The sequence below is a fragment of the Zingiber officinale genome, chromosome 6A, assembly GCF_018446385.1.
Source record: "Zingiber officinale cultivar Zhangliang chromosome 6A, Zo_v1.1, whole genome shotgun sequence".
In the NCBI taxonomy this organism is placed as follows: domain Eukaryota; kingdom Viridiplantae; phylum Streptophyta; class Magnoliopsida; order Zingiberales; family Zingiberaceae; genus Zingiber; species Zingiber officinale.
Window position 1 is genome coordinate 7,094,774 of NC_055997.1, and position 13,327 is coordinate 7,108,100.

The following is a 13,327-nucleotide window of genomic DNA, read 5'->3' on the forward strand; positions in this document are numbered from 1 at the left end:
TAATTATGGCCGGTTATGGTTATGGGCTTCCAATTAGTCGTCTCTATGCTCGCTATTTTGGTGGTGATTTACAAATTATCTCTATGGAAGGATATGGTAAATCCAATTCTTTCTTTATGCAATACTTAATCTCAAGTTCAATTTGTCCTGCTTGAATTCCAATATGGCTCATTCATTGCCTATTATGTTGCCAATACTTATTCGTGATTTACAAACTCGTGCTTGCTATGATTTTTTGATACAAACCGGATGCTATGCTTTTGTTACAATGATTTTTTTTATACAAACCGAATGCTATGCTTTTGTTACAAACCATATACTAGTTGGAGACTAAATGATTGCCTAAGAAGAAAGGAATTAGAGATTAGGAGATGCAGTGAGTAGAGTGGCTGGATAAGCTATCTTAAATGGTAACCTTAGGATTAAAGGATTGATACTCGAATTTAACCTAACCTATTAAGATAAATGGGTAATCAATACTAATCCTTATTTTGATTGTTTAAATGTTGGGCTCCTGTTTCATAGCAAAAGGTTCATTTTGTGACTCTAAACTAAGTTTTTTTTTTATTGTTTAAGTGTATTTTCTGAATTTTGAGAACCAATTTTTTTTTGTACATCTACCATCAAGTATGACCCTACTTAACTAGATACTTTTAGACCCCATCTTCATGCACATGGCTAACTGTAACCCGCGAGGTCTTCTGACTTTGTGTTTTTCAGTTCAGGGTCTACTAGTTTACTTATCTCTTCTGGGTTTTGAAGATACTTTGTGGCCTGTATAACATAGAAGAACAATGAGCCGTGGATATATAGCATGAATCTACTAATATGAATCACAAACTGTTGGATCAAGAAGGATATATCTTGAGACTAGCGAACCCAAAGGGCAAACAATGTTATGTCTTTTCCAACTAATGAATCTCCAAAGGGAAGATAATGTTGAAAGAAACTTGTGATTTGCAGCGAGGCTATGGTTTCCTCAGTTGGGATGTGATAAGGTAGCTAAATAGAGGTAATACAACCTTTAACTTACCCTGACTATTGTATGAACTGATTAGAGGGCTTGTTGAGAATTAAGCTTCTAAACTACATGGAACAAATGATTATCGGAAGTTTGTAGGAAATAAGAACAAATTTGGGTTTATGCCCTCAGTATCTGTTACAAGAAGCTGATGCTGTTTTTGAGTATCAAATATTTTCAAATATGCATCTTACCCAATTTATCAGACACCCTCTTTCCTTGCAATATGGAGGTCTTCCACTGATTATTTCCAGTAAAACTACTCCAAAAGCAAAGATGTTAGCTTGAATTTCCATTTCTTGTTGCTCTCGAGGAACATGAGCGACCGATTTAACCCTAAGAAAGGCATGGCATTTGAGGGTTCTATCTTCGACGCCGGGCCGATTTTTGAGTCCTATGGCGTAGCTCACGGATAGGCAGGTCGATTGCTCGATTTTTGAGTTGGCCATCATCATCATCTCCCTGTTGCTGGAGAAGGGACTTCATCATGTCCGGGAGGTGAGTCAGAGCTTCACTTTGTCTGATATGTGTTTGGGTATTTTTCTTGACAGGAAAGTTGCTCAGGAATTTATTTTTTTTACTATAATTTTTAAAGGAAAATTATGAGGCGTTTGTCTCAATCTTGATCTATGTATGTATGTATTGGGAAAAAAAAATCTAAACTATCTTGATCAGGATGAACTTGGTTTGCGAATACAAAAAGTTGTTTTGCTTTGTTGTTTCTTTGGGAGTTATCAGTAACATCAAGAAATTAAATGAAGCGAAAGCGGTTTCTTTACGAGTTATCAGTCATGTTTCACGAGGAAGCATGGTTTTATAAATTCTCAGTTTATATCTTAAAGATTAATCATTTTTCAGTTTCTGGAATGTCTGGGGCTGCAAGTGAGAAATTGTCCTGATAATTTCATACTTCAGATCCTTGAATGGCTTATCTTTTTCCTAGCTTGGAATTATGCTACTCCATCTTGTCCTGCATTGGCATCATTTTATCATATGACTGACAGTTACATCTGCTTTGACTTCGTTGTCAGTGGTTTATCAAGAGGCAAAAGAGAACTCTTTTTGAAGTTCTTGATAAGGTGAAAGCCGGTAAAACCAGAAAGTTCATACCTAAATTGGAGCACTCTTTCGACGTGCATGGTATCCGGAATAGATGAATTACTGTAACTCTGTGATCCATTGTGGTTTTCGCAGAGTTGATGATTCTCGGCTTCATCTCCTTGCTGTTGACATTTAGTCAGGACCAAATCGTGAAAATCTGCGTGCCAAAGGCAGTTGCAGATTCTATGCTGCCATGTCGCCCTGATGCAGAAATAAAGAAGTAAGAGCCGATAGTCGATTGCACTTATCACACAATGATCGGGTATTAACCAGGAATCAGAGTCGGTCGGACAAATTAGCAATTCGATTGTTTGGTTAAAAATAATCTATTGTAAACAAAATCTAAGAAGCTTTCACTAAAATGTTCAGTTGCGATCACTTGAAGGAAAAGGAGCAACTGATTACTGCCACAGGCTTGCACCAGTTGCACATTCTGATCTTCTTTTTGGCTGAGTTTCATGTGGTAAATAGTGCTCTTATAATGGTCCTTGGAAGAGTAAAGGTGAATCTGCAGTGACAGAGTAGTGGATTACATTATGTATCATTCTGAATAATTCCATAGCATTGCCTGAGGATGATTTAGTTTAGCTGTTGCAGTATCCACTTTGCATTGATAATCTTCTCTTGGGCAGATACACAGATGGAAGGACTGGGAAAAGGATACGACATTGGCTGAGTATGCCTTCATGACTGGTATATATATGTTCACTATTCTTTGTTTTTTTGTCCCACATTTGCATCCTTGGATCCTAGTTTGAGTGGTAAAAGTGCAGAACCAGTATATCGTGATGCAAAAGGTTTGAGTTCTCTGACACGACATTGAATTTGAAATTTTTTCATGTACATTTGGAAGCCCAGATTCTACCGGTTTTGTAGTTTTATATTTGCATGTTTCTGACTGCTGAGTGACTGAATTATTTTCTGCAGGGAAAGCTATTTCAAAGGAAGAGCTACTGAAACCAAAGGAGGAAGAGAAACCAAAGGTATTTTTCACACTTCATCTTTGATTTGGTGGTCATGTTTACCATACGTGTCAGTTAATTCCCAAGAGCTATATTTTTTGTTTCACTTTTATTGTTAGCTATATGAGCACAACATGCTATGCTTTTGATTTATTATTACAGCTATTTATCAGAAAGGAGAATTATTGGTACACTTTTGATTGTTTAATTATAGGCTCTCTTAGTTGGAAGCAAGTGTAGTGCTGATTGTGTAGGAGTGATTTGTAACCCTTATTATTATTTATTAGTTTTTGCACAATTTTTTATGTTGGATCCATTGCTGTCTAGTTGATTTTTATTTGCTCTTTTTGTTTCTTTAAGTTCACTTCCATTTGCAATCTCTTCATATATTAGTGACTAATGGTTGGTTGCTGTTCCTGGATTTGTTATAGCGCTATTGGTTGTTTCTACTAAAGAAAGTTAACTTTTATCAGGAATATTCTTCTGTGATCTTCCTACACAATTGGGAGACTTTGTAAAACCAAAGTAACTAATTTATTAGGTTGAAATGATAGATAGATGAGTGATCTCAGTCTTGGCATGACTAACATTTTTTTTTTTTATGTTCAAAACCTTTCATTTTGTTTTGTATGGTTCTCTCTAAGAGCATGGACCTAGTTATCTTTTGACAGCTGAATATGATTCTTTTACTTCATTTGTAACTGCAAATTCAACTTTCTGATACCTTGTGAATCACTGAAGATCCTTATTGCAAGCATTGAAGTAAGCATTGATGTGGTTGAGATAAATGATGAATAGGTCTCTTTTTAAGCATTCAAATTAGTCATCTTATTACCTGGTGCTCTTACTACTTTTTCAACTATGATTTTTGGTCTTGATTTACTAATATATTATTTATGTGTTTTTACAGTTTACAAATCTCAAGTACTCCAGTGTTGAAATTGATGAAGTGCGGTTCGAGTGGGCTGAATGCATGCTAGATTACATTTGAGACAGTTGTACCTTGATGTGTTAACAGAATGTTATACTTTGATTTTGATATCTATTAGCTAGCTTTTGATGTAAAAAGAATGTTTGGGTATTTTATGGATATTGTTGTAAGAAGATTATTTATATAATTTGTGAATATTTGTGTATTTTATGGATATTATTGAATGAAGAATATTTGTACAATTTGTGAATATTTGTGTATTTTTTTTTGTTATTGTCGGTTTTAAAATCAAATCTGTGCTGTTAAAAAATATACATATTACATCGGTTTTCCACCGATGTAAAATCGGTGTTATAAAGTAATATTACATCGGTCATTTACCGCTGCCAAAACTGGTGTTATTAACATACAATATTACATCGGTTTTACACCGTTGATGAAACGGTGTCGTTAAGTGATACTACACCGGTTAATAACCGATTCGAAGACCGGTGTCGTTAAGTGATACTACACCGATTTTAACCCGATGTCTAAAATGGCAGACTTTTAACATCGGCTTCATAGACATCGGTCGAAAATCAAATAGACACCGGTGGAAAACCGATGTCTATGAGCGATTTTGTTGTAGTGTCTCCACAATGACATGATATTGTCCACTTTGGGCCTAAGCCCTCATGGTTTTGCTCTTGGGCTCTACCCAAAATGTCTCATGCCAATGAAGATATCTTTCTCTTATAAGCCCATGATCTTTTCCATGTGTTTTCAATATGGGACTATGTTTGCAACCTTGCAACCCCAACAGTTTCTTCTTCTTCTTGCCTTTTGACTTAGAAGTAGAACCATTTTCAGCATAGTGAATCTGAGAACTGTGACGAAATATTCCTTCTGCTGCCTGTAGTTCTGTCAGAAGTTCCGCCAACGTATACTCTCTTTTGTTCATGTTATAGTTCAGGCGGAACTGCTCAAAACTTCTGGGTAGCGTTTGGAGAATTATATCGACCTGGGTTTCCCCATCGATTTCTCCTCCAAGGACTTGTATTTCATTCAGATAAGCCATCATTTTGAGGATATGATCCCTTACGGGTGTCCCCTCAGACATGGTGGCTGTCATTAACTTCCTCATTGCCTCTTGCCTAGCAGTCCGACTCTAATGCTCAAAGAGTTTTTTGAGATTGTTCATTATATCATAAGCTGTTGGTAAATCTTGATGCTGATGTTGTAATACATTTAACATTGATGCCAAAATGTAATACCGCACCATCTCATCAGCTTTTACCCATTTCTTATGATACTCAATCTCCTCTGGGGTAGAGTCACCATCAGGTGCATCAGGGCAAGTCTCAGTCAGTACAAACTTATAGCTTTCAGCAGTAAGAACTATGTCCAGGTTTCTTTTCCAATCAATATAGTTGGGACCAGTAAGTTTGTTCTCTTTCAGTATAATGGCTAGTGGGTTGAAAGTCATCCTAAGAATCACAAAAGTAAACTTTGGTCAAGACTCTAAATTTAGAATAATATTGATTCCTCAAACAATACTATTTTAAATTAACCAACACCTCAAATCACCGTGAATATTGCATGTCATATTAGTGTGGACGTATACAAATTCATCATTTGTAAGAGGAGGGTGTGACCTATTAACTTTATTATCTTGTCATCCTAACATTATGACAAATAAAATTAATAGTTGGTTTCACTTTGGTCACACAAGACAATAACAGTGACTCCGTTGGGGAGGATACTATTGAATGTGTCTAAGTATATACCATTACTTGATACTAAGTCCATTAAATAGGATTGTGCCCCTTCAGTTGGAGAAGATCACACGCTCCTAAATAATTTCCTTTAACCATTCATAAAAGGAAGTTTGATCTAGTGATCCGCAACAAACCCATCCGTTGTGGAGGGAGGCACTCAGAGCTAACACGCAAGCTTGTTGCATCACTTACAAACCAGTAATGGAGACCATGGGATTTATTAAAATCTCTCTCCCACTTAGTTATTTAGAAATGAGGATTTTAACCTATACTAGCATTCATCACATGCATATAAACATCACAGTAAATAAAAGCAATAAATTTGGAAATTAATTTTCCAACTATTATGGCCTTTTCCATCACTGTCTTTAGTATGCTCCAACCCTAGCTGCTGCCATCTTTAGCCACCGCTATTGGGTCGAGTTGTCGCATCCTTCTTGCTTCTGATTCCGCTGCGCCTCTGGTGCTCCAAAAGTACCTCGCCTCGCAAGAATCTGATCCGCGACAAAAATAGAATTTTACATATATCGATCCTATATTCCACGAGGGAATGTACATGTATTCTAGATCAAAAATAAAATTCTAAAAATAATACAGCTCCTGCTGTATTTTATACATACAATCATGCACACAAATAATGCCCATGACATGTCCAAGGGTCCAATCACACACAATATTAATAAGCCATAATAGTTGGAGCCTGCAACCAAAGAGTTAGCACATCCTACTATTTTCCTGCCTAAATTATGTATGACATGTGCATAACCTATTTGAATTCTAAAAATATACAGAGGCAAACCCTAGCTCTGATACCAATTGTTGGTTAAACCTAGGAAAACATACCGGTTCCACTGTACAAAAATTTTTGTACAAGTGTCGAACCTTTCCTTAAATAACCTATTGTGTTCTTTAGAAATTAAATTAGGAATCACAGACGAAACTTAACATCATTGATTCCAAATTTAACTTATCTGTTCTTAATGGTTTAGATTTGAATCGCAAGCGGAACTTAACACTATTGATTCAAATCTACCTAAATTATTAATTCCATAAATATTAATTTCCAAAATTAGCTTCCAGGACTGCATGGCGAGGCACATGACCTTCTTGGATATGGGAGCAACCACCACCGCCTAGGCAAAGCCTTTTAACGAAAGCTAATATTTATTTCCTTAAATAACTTTAGGTTAACCAAAAAGAACAATCGAATCACAAGTTCGAAAAAGAAGAAAACACAAACTCGAAAAACTATTTCGAAAAACTAGATCTAATTGCCTCTTGTATTTAGAATTCATACAAAGAAAAATAACTAGTATGATGCGGAAGAAAAATACTAGTTATACCTTCTCTTTGTAAGCTAATGACCTCGAGATCTTCTGTCGTATTCCTCGCCTCGCCTTAGACGTTGTGTGGGCGACGATCCTCCAAGATGAACACCACCCAAAAGCTTCCTCCTTCTTCTTCTAAAATCCGGCCACCACCACCACCAAGGAGAAGAGAGCAAAGGGAGAGGAAGAAGGGAGAGGGCGGGCCACACCAAGAGATAACCCAAGCAAAAGAATAAGAGTTGTGTCTCATGAAGCCCCCTCACCCCTTCTTTTATATTACTTGCCCAAGGCAAATAAGGAAAAAAATTTTACAAAAAATAAAATCATCCAAGAGTTTTTCCTTTTTTCCTTTTTATTTTTCCTTTTCTTTCCTCTTGATTGAATCAATCACCAATCAATGGTTATGATCAATCCTATTTGGTTTAGGATTGAATTTGGTTTAATCCTATTGGCCGGCCCTTGCATGGGCACCAAGCAAGGTGACCGGCCATAATTAAAAGGAAAGGAAAAATATTTTTTTTAAAAAAATTTACAAGAAGAAATCCTCTTATAAAATTTAGCCCTCTTTCCTAAAGTATGAGTTAAAAAAGGAAAGTTTCTAAAAATTAAAACCATGTTTTAAAATTTAAAAACTCTTTTATAAAATTTCCTTTATTAACATGGTGATAGAAAATTTAAATTTTAAAACTTCTTTTCCTTTTTTTTCTTAAACCATAAGGATGGTTAAAAAAGGAAAGTTTTAAAATCTTTTAAACTCTCTATTTAAACATGTGACCTAATTCAAATAAGGAAAGTTTTAAAAATTAAAATCTCTTTTTTAAAACTTATAGTTTTCTACAAAGAGAAGATTTTAAAAATTCAAAACAACCCTCCCTTTTTGAATTATTATGGCCGACCCCTACAGACTTGGTCACCAAGCTATAGGGTCGACCCCTTCAAGAGGATGTGGCCGGCCATTGCTTGGTCACCAAGCAATGGTCTGGCCCCCTTCTTGGACACCAAGAAGAGTCTTACATTTGGATGGACTTGAGGCTATAATGAGGCTACGACAGGGACCTAGAGGAGAAATTGGTTTTGGCCTTCCGATGAGCTTGAGTATCCCGTGTTCGCCCTGAACACACAACTCAAGTTCATCGATAATAACTCATTCCACTAGAGAGTTATTACCGCACTACCGCACCAATCCCAAATTACATTATGGACTCCTTCTTATCATGAGTGTGTTAGTCTCCCTGTGTTTAAGATTACGAATGTCCACTAATTAAGTAAGTTACTGACAACTCACTTAATTAATATCTAGCACCAAGAGTAGTACCACTCAACTTCATTGTCATGTTGGACTAGGTCCACCTGTAGGGTTTAACATGACAATCCTTATGAGTGTTGGTGCAACCTTAGGTCAAGGTTGACCTGGGTGACCTGACTCGAGTTGACCTGACTCGAGGTATATTTTGATGTTTGACAAGAATAGAGAAGTTGTATTTTGATGTTTGACAAGAATATGAACTTGGGGGATTGTGGGTGCAACCTTTGGTCAATATTGACCTGGTTGACCCGACTTGAGTTGACCTGATTCGGGAAAAGTCCAACTATGGAGACTTGGCACGGAAAGGTCCAAGCAGGGAGCTTGGCACGAGAAAAGTCCAAGTATGGAGACTTGGCACGGAAAAGTCCAAGCAGGGAGCTTGGCACGGGAAAAGTCCAAGCAGGGAGCTTGGCACGGGGAAAAGTCCAAGTATGGAAGCTTGGCATGGGAGGTCGGAGAGGGCTCGGTAGCTCGTTCTCTGGACTGGATGGAGTTGGAGAGGGCTCGGTAGCTCGTTCTCTGGACTAGGTCAGAGAGGGCTCGGAAGCTCGTTCTCTGGATCGGACGAAGTTGGAGAGGGCTCGGTAGCTCATTCTCTAGACTAGGTCAGAGAGGGCTCGGTAGCTCGTTCTCTGGACCGGACGCGAAAGTCGGAGAGGGCTCAGTAGCTCGTTGTCCGAACTAGGTTAGAGAGGGCTCGGTAGCTCGTTCTCTAGATCAGGAAGGCTTTAGGGTTTAAGGCTGGGAAATTGGATCGGTCTGCTGACCGATCCAGTGATAGTATGGGCAACCGTGGACCGACAAGCTCTTTTCATCGGTAAATAACAATTTCCCTGATCCGCGGTCAGAATCGTTCGGACCTCAAGGTCAATCGAGCTCAATTTTCCTCCACTCTGTTCTAGGAATGTGTCGAGTGAGCACCGAATTAGGTGTTGTACCCCATGAGACCGATCAGGCATCCTCCCGATCGGTCCACGACCGATCGAGCTATAGCGAGTCACATACATGTCTTTTTGTCCTCTTTTCGCAGTTCATGTCACTAACAACAAAGCAGGTGGAGCCTACAAGGCAGATTTTAGAATCTTCTAGCCTCTGCGATCTGAGCTTTGTTGAGCTCTCTACTGCTGAAGCTTCGTGTGAGCTTCCCTCGGCTGGGTCTCCAACTGATCAGTTGCTGCTGTGGTTGGCATCCATGAAGTTGCCGCTTCATCAACAGTCGACGAGAAGGCAAGCAAACTAGTGTTTTTACATTCATATTGTTCTTGGCTTCTTGCTGTATTTCTTGTACTCTGATCTTGCTGTTGCAAGAGAAATTGTGGCGAGGTTTCTCCACCCAGAAGGAGTTTTCATTAGCCGATTTTCCGGGGTCTCATCCACCGACGGATTGATAGGATTCGTCCACCTTACGGACACGCTGAGGAGTAGGAGTATCATCTCCGAACCTTGTTATATCGTCATGTTTGGGGTTTGATCTTCTCCATTTTCGTTTCTACTTTTTATTTTCGCTGCGCTAACTCAAATTGTAGGAAGAAACGAGAATTTGGGGTCGGCTATTCACACCCCCCCTCTCTAGCCGCGATCCGAAGATCCTAACAAGTGGTATCAGAGCCAGGTTGCTCTTCGTCGGATTAACACCCGGGGGAGCACAAGCTAGAGAATGGATCGACTTGGAGAAGACGTCACGATTCCACCCTTCTACGATCGCAACGACTTCGCATATTGGAAGGTAAGAATGAAGTATTTTCTTATGACTAACCTAGTAAATTGGAATTGTGTACAAGTAGGTTTGAAGGAGAACCTCTCGAGAAGAAGAAGTGGACGAAGAAACAAATCCACCAATCCATAATCAACGACGAGGTAACGAAAATCTTTGAATTTTCATTACTTAATGATATCTTGTGTAAGATAGGTGGATACAACAATGCCAAGGAGTTGTGGAACAACTTGGCTAAGTTCCATGAGGAGAGCTCCAATTCAAGTCATGAAGAGGAGTCAAGTGAGCCAAGTAGCTCACATCATGGAGGTATGGAATTAGAAGTTGAGGGCTACTCAACATCTAAGGAAGAAGAGGAGGAGAGTTCTTCTTCAAGACTAGAGCAAGAAGAAGAAGCCTCTACCTCCGGAAGGGATGAAGGAGAGAGCTTATATCCATCCTCAACCCTAGGTAACTCAAGCAACTTAATTTCAAGTAAATTACATATAATGTGCTTTGAGTGTAGGGAATATGGGCATTACAAAAGTAAATGTCCAAAGAGGATAAGGAAGACTCCACCGGCACCAAAAGTCAAGGAAGCCGGAGTCCCGATACGCAAGGGCAAGGAGCACGTGGTGTGCTTCCAATGCAAGCAAAGGGGACATTATAGGAGTCAATGTCCAAGGGGGAGGCAACCTCACAAGGACAAGAGACCAAGCACATCTATAGGGGGAGCTAAGGCAAACCCTAAGGTATCCTTTAAGGCACATTCTTGCAATTCTAATAAGACACATGCTAGTAGTTTTATTGCAATTGTCAATAATGATAAGCATGATAACCATAGAAACCGATACATGTGCTTAGGTGCCAAACATGTTAGCCTAGATAAGGACAATGCTAGAAATGCCAACCCTAGAGTTAACTCATCTAAGGTTAAGGAAAACCTAGATAGGAATCCCAAAACAACTAGACATATGCCTAGGAATACCTCAAAGAAAAATGGAAAATTAAAGCTTGAGGTATTAAAGAAGGAAAATCAAGTCTTGAGGTCAAGACTTAACACTTTAGAAAAGGCTCTTAAGAATTTGGAGAAGTCAACTCTAGGGTCTAAGGGTCAAAAATCAAAGCCCAAGGACATGAGAGGTTTGAGTCACAAACCTAAGTCTCAAGTGGTCAAGCCCGCTTATCATAATGTTCCATTCGATTATGGAACAAGACCTAGGGCTAAGAAGACCATCACCAAGGTCACAAGGGGAGTCTCCCCTAGAGTTGATCTTGATGAGTCCCAAATGACCAAGGCTTTAAAGCCTAGGAGGGTCATTAGGAGGGTTACTAGGGAAGACATCCCTAGTGAATATTTAGTGAACCCAATGAGCTCAAATAGGTATTGGGTTCCTAGGAGCATGATTCCTTCACGCTAGATGGTTTAGGGTGTGCCAACCTTAATTGGATAGGTAGTTAACCTACTCATGGCAAAATGTGGCATTTTAGGAATTTTCAAGGTGTAATCAAGCCTTGAAAATGAAATTAAAAATTATTCCTAAGGTGATTAGGATGTGCCAACCACATTTGAGGAGTTTTCTAGGGTCAATCTAATTGGCACATAGTGATCTAAAAATCTTTAGTATATGATTTTAGGTCTATTACACTTAGGAATATAGAATTTATGGTAAAATGATCAAAATTATGGCAACTGAGGCTAGAATTGGGTATTTTCTATACCTTTATATGTTATTTGCGATACATTGTTTGTCATATGTCATGTCATGACATCATATTTATTTTATTATCATTTGAAATGTCATGATAATGCTTAGGTTAGTTATATGTCATGCCTTATTTAAGTTTCATGCTTGATGACATGACATCATGACATTGGCACATGTTTCCACTTATGATATTATTTTATGCCATGTCATCATCTCTTGCATTTATGATCAATTAATTTGATTTAAGGATAGAAACACAATTTGATATGGAGATCAAATTGTTGTTTAGAAAATGTATGAGAACTTAACTTAAGATGACCTAAACCCATATCTCACATCAAAATTGACTTGGATGTGTTTGATACACCTTAGATGTGTGTGAGATATTAGGATTATGAGTTAGGATCAAGGTGCATAGTTCTTGTACCTAAATGAGCCTAATTCGAATTTGAGGATCATAGGGAAAACTTGTGTACAAGTCATGTACATTTAGCCCTAAGATTGTGGTCCTAAATTGAATGGTTTAAGATCATTTCAAAATTGATTTGAAAAACCTTGATGAAGCTTTCTAGTGATAGCATTCATCATTGAGCAAGTTGATACAAAAATGGATTAACCTTGAGCTATGTCAAAGTCTTTCGAACTTTGTATCAAGATTAAAAAATGAGAGTTATTTTCATAGAAAACTATTTTTCCATGATAATATATGTTATGAGGAATGTATCCTCAAAATTTTACAATTTTTGTAATTTTCTGTAATTTTTTAGGGGTTTCTGAATTTCGGGAGAAAAATCAGAAATTCTTATCAGAGAATTATGGACCGATTAGAGAAGATTCTGATCGGTCTAGGGAAGTCTGGATCGGTCACTGGACCGATCCAGGGCAGTGTGGATCGGTCTGGTGACCGATCTAGTGGAGTCCTGATCGGTCTGGTGACCGATCAGAGCGTGCCAAAATGCTGATTTTCAACTGTTGTCTGAAATTTCAGCTATGGAAGTTGGTGCTTTAGATTTCTAAAGGGTTGAAACTCTCTAAGACATTGTTGGTGCAATGGTCAAGGAGGAGTTGACCTTTAGGGGGAGTTTTACCTAATGGTCAAGGGGGAGTTGACTTTTAGGGGGAATTTTAGCTCGTCAAGTTTTTTTTTTGATAAGTGATTATCACTAAGTTGATTGTGGATTTTAGTATCAAGGGGGAAATTAAGGGTTTCAATGAAAGGTATGGGACTTTCATTAGGAAGAAGCTCTTGACCTTGATTCACACTTTTTGATGTGTGTCAAAAAGGGGGAGAATGTCCAGAGAATGTTCAAGGAAGAACATTGGAGTTTGGGGAGAATGTTCAGAGAATGTTCGAGGAAGAACATTGGAGAACTATTGGAAAACCTAAGTTAGGTTATCGGGTTAACCTAACTTGATTATGATTTTTGTCAAACATCAAAAAGGGAGAGATTGTTGGTGCAACCTTAGGTCAAGGTTGACCTGGGTGACCCGACTCGAGTTGACCTAACTCGAGATATAT

The 13,327-nt window shown here is 38.3% G+C and overlaps 2 long non-coding RNA genes across 2 annotated transcripts; one reads left to right on the plus strand and one right to left on the minus strand.

The window, feature by feature from the left end:
• Positions 1-727: 727 nt before the first annotated feature.
• LOC121993685 lies at positions 728-1,343 on the minus strand. Its single transcript, XR_006115365.1, has 2 exons — positions 1,216-1,343; positions 728-774 (listed from the first exon to the last, which is right to left on the minus strand). It is a non-coding gene; the product is annotated as an uncharacterized LOC121993685 (long non-coding RNA).
• A 1,540-nt stretch (positions 1,344-2,883) lies between these two features.
• On the plus strand, positions 2,884-3,106 carry LOC121993686. The gene is made up of 2 exons (XR_006115366.1): positions 2,884-2,919; positions 3,050-3,106. It is a non-coding gene; the product is annotated as an uncharacterized LOC121993686 (long non-coding RNA).
• The last annotated feature ends 10,221 nt before the right edge of the window (positions 3,107-13,327 follow it).